We start from the raw sequence: 4,122 nt of genomic DNA, 5'->3' as shown, positions 1-4,122 counted from the left end.
GAACAAAGGGAAGTTCAAATAAAATGAAATAGTTGAAGATGACATAAAGATATACCTGATGATCAGCAGGTGAAACAAGCAGGAATTTTGCGCAGTGCTAAAGTAATGTTCTTATAATAACGGGACCTCCATCAGGAACAAGCACGGGTCATGCAAGTCTGTGGAGTCAAGCCAACGAAGCATGCAAGAGGCATGTGTTGTATGTTGCAAGGGACAGGTAGAATGCAGGCTACTAAAAAGTTGATTTTTATGTCAACAAAATAAAAAGGACAATGGGGAAAATCTTCGGGAGCCAATAGAAATGCAGGGAAAATCAGGAGGAAATTAGTGATAAATAGAAATGGAGTAAGAAGGCAAATTTTTATGGCATTCTTTTAACATTTAGCCCAATTCTCTAGGTAAGAGCTAATAAGGAAATGTAGTGGAAACATTAATCCCCGCTTATGGGCAGTAGAGACTAATAAAACACCCACTTCAAATCCTTAACATAGCAAAGAAGATCATAAGCTCACAATCATTGTCTTACAATGCAATATATAACACACCTCACTTCCAAATAAATTCTGTCCAACCAAAAATTCTTTCAATGTTTCTTCATTCACTTTGAATTGCTTGGTACACTAATTAACTCTCACAATCTTAGAGGCAGAAAGTAGGCATTACAGGCACAACTTTACTCAAATTAACAACATGTTGCAGCCAAGGTTTCCATCTGTAATAGGCTGTGGCAAGAATAATTGCTCATTTATTGTAAAACTAATGGAGCATGCTAATAGAGCATCACAAAATTGATATTCTACATACACTTTATTTCTATATCTATTAATTTATTTTAGGAGCATTTGGAAATGTTAATCTTTTTTTTAGTATCTTTTGTTTATCTGCACTTATTCGAAAATTTTGGACCATAATATATATTTTATTTTAAAAAAGCATGTAAACTTTAAAAATAATAAATATTTTCTAGATACAAAAAAATGTTTACAATTTTATAGCTTAAACAAATAATATTCTTATGACTTACGAACAAAAAATTTCAATCTCAAACAAATCTCTCAAATATTTCTCAAAAATCTGTCCTTTAATATGGTTGGCTTAGCTTACAATTTTTAATCACCAGTGAATTTAAGTTTGTTATTTATAGTTCTGTAGGAACTAATAATAAGAAAAAATAGACTATAAAAGTTATGATTAAAAATATATCATTGTCAATAGATCAATGATATTGATCCAGTTAAATAATTCCAAATGAACCCAATATTAATCGTCTTCCTAAATGAAAAACACCTACATTACAAGAAATAACACCAAATCTATTCCCTGTTGCCTCTGGTGCACAGAACATGGACTAGTTTTTCATCTGGAAGTTACAGTTGCAATCTCCTCTTCTTCTACCTGCCCAAGACTAACATGGTTGTGGGCGCTGCTTATTAGTGAAGTGATTTCTGTAAGCACAAAACTCATATCAGGTCGCTCGGCCTTATCAGGGTGAGCACATGTGAGCGCAATGTTTGCAACAGCGAAGGCTTCTTCTACATTAAAGATGTTCCACGCATCCTCTTTAAGTTTAGAGTCCACAACTTCTTCAAAATGGTTGTTCTCTATCATGTGCCTGACATACCGTGGAATATGAAACTGACTTGAACTTCATGCTTGATCAACATGCCTCTGTCCAGTTATCGTCTCCAACACAACAATCCCAAAGCTGTAAACATCATGTTTATAAGAGAGCTTGTTGTTCCAGCAATACTCTGGAGCCCAATATCCTTTAGTACCTATTATTTTATCAGTTGACCTGTGTGTCCCCTCCCAATCCACATGCCTAGAAAACCAAAAATCAACAAGCTTTGCCTCATTGTCACTACAATCCACCATTAGATTCTGAGGCTTGATATCAACATGAATGATTTTATTCATGTGTAAGAATTCAATTGCCTTTGCTATACCCATTACCATTCTTAAGCTCTGTTTCCAACTATAGGGAAACCCTAAACAATTTCCCCTCAAATAGTCATCAAGAGAACACCCATCTAAATATATGTAGGCCAAGTAGGATATATTTGCTTCTATACACCAAGCATATAGCTTGTTTATGTTGATGTGATCCAATCCCTGTAGGAGTTCAACTTCATTATCCACCCACATTTTGGTGTCAGGTGATTTGTGTTGTATTTCCTTTATAGTCAAATCTCTACCTTGGAAGGCCCCCCTGTAAACTCGTGCAAAGCTTCCTTCCCCAACTTTAAGAGACTCATGGCAACAGCTTTTGATATAAGCAATCTGATCAAGTGTGAGGTTCGAATAAATATGTGTAGGCACAAGTGGCAGCTCTTGACTAGAGGAGAGACCTGAGTCTATATCTACAATTCTTCCTCTTTCTCCAATCCCATTTATTTGAATTGTGTAATTACTAGTTCTCAGTGGAGCCATTTGCAGATTGCAAGATAAGATTGAGTGGACCTAATTTTGTTCAACATCAACTCGCTCCATTATATTTACTTGGGGTGAAGGTGAAGGGGAACTTGTTGCTTCTCGTTTTTGCTCGGGTTTGGACCTCATCTTTTAAATGATACCGATTATAACCAAAAACACAATTGCAGTCACTGCACCAGAGCAAAATGAGAAAAACGTGAAATAACATTGTTGCCAAATGATTTTGACGAGGAAAACTAAATTATGTAACTTACAAATTACTTACCAGTTACGATAGAAATTATTGTAGACGAGTTTATAGATACAGAATTATTGTAACTTTTTTGGAATGCGTCTGATAAAATGGTAAGTAACTGTCATTAGTGAACAACAACAGAGAATATAGCAAACTATAAGATTTTTATCAATGAGATTTTACCCTCGGGAGAAGACGGTGGTTGAGAATCCACCTGGAAGGTTGTCATCAGTGCTTTTTATCTGTTAAACTGAAATAAGTTTAACGATTTAATGATTTAATTTATTTATATATAATTAATATAAAAGTAAAAGTCTTTATAAAAATATCAATTATTTAAGATGCAATATGGAAGGAGTAAAAAAATCTTGAATAATCTTATTGAAGAATAATATCTATTCTTTTACAATTATTTTTAAAATTTTTTTTTGAAAAATAAACAACTTTCTTCAAATTAATTCTTTTTAAAAATTTGAATTTACCCACACCTAAAAAAACATATTTCCAATCCTTTTGGTACTTATTATCAATAATAATTTCATAACTAAAAAGTTATTTCATTATTTTAAGAACCCTTTTTATACTAACACTTTGATTTCATAGATTTAGGTAAAATAATCTTCAGAATTGCATCATTGCTTTATAGATAAATTTCACTGATTCAAGGTATAAAAAAAATTAAGAGAAGAACCACTTCCTATTCAAATCATTTAATCTACAGACACAGTAATGATGAGAGGGAAACCTAAATTCACAATGAGAAAAACAAAAATATGTATGAAGTCTACAAAAAAGAGACTAAAAAGTTCCAGACCTTGAAATATCAGATCTGGGAATCCAGCAAAATCTGGGATATTTTGTTTGAAGAAGATAGCCCTCTCTTTTCACTCTACCATAATGAAGAATTCTTTCTAGAGAGCTCTACTGCAATGATACACTAAGATTTATTAGCTTTGCAATGGAGAAAATAGCTTTGTATTCCATACTTGTTTCACAAGGGTAGTCAAAGAAAAGTATTAAGATGGGGAAGCACAAGAAAACAAATACAATATCATTGAATAGTTGATGAAACGACATCAACAATTGGATGAAACAGGTGTGAGAAATATAAATTAATAAATTAAGACTTACAAACCTAAACCTAAAAATTTTGCACGGCACTAAAAAAATTGCTCGACACATGAAGGTGCCGAGTGCTAGTTTTGCTCGACACTTGAAGGTGCCAGGTGATAGGCAACAGGTGCCGAGTGACAAGATGCTTGGCAATTGAAGAGGAATGCAGTAGGTGTTGAGTTAGCTCGAAACTCAAAGAACAATGCTTAGCACCAATGGATGTCGAGTAAGCTCGGCTCAAACTGAGAAAAATTTATAACTTAGAACAATTCTAACATGAATTCTTTAAACTAGAGAGCCAAGCTTTAATCTTTCAAACAAGTCTCTAAAAAACAATGAAT

The 4,122-nt window shown here is 33.5% G+C and overlaps 1 pseudogene; it reads right to left on the bottom strand.

Annotated features, from left to right (window-relative positions):
• Nucleotides 1-1,356: 1,356 nt before the first annotated feature.
• Nucleotides 1,357-2,430, bottom strand: LOC149544036 (putative L-type lectin-domain containing receptor kinase S.5; annotated as a pseudogene).
• Nucleotides 2,431-4,122: the final 1,692 nt, after the last annotated feature.

Source organism: Cupressus sempervirens, chromosome 8, assembly GCF_028749045.1.
Source record: "Cupressus sempervirens isolate cs-2001-9-10 chromosome 8, ASM2874904v1, whole genome shotgun sequence".
NCBI classification, from domain to species: Eukaryota; Viridiplantae; Streptophyta; class Pinopsida; order Cupressales; family Cupressaceae; genus Cupressus; species Cupressus sempervirens.
Note: the sequence above shows the minus strand (reverse complement) of the source record. Positions and strands in the feature narration are given on the sequence as shown.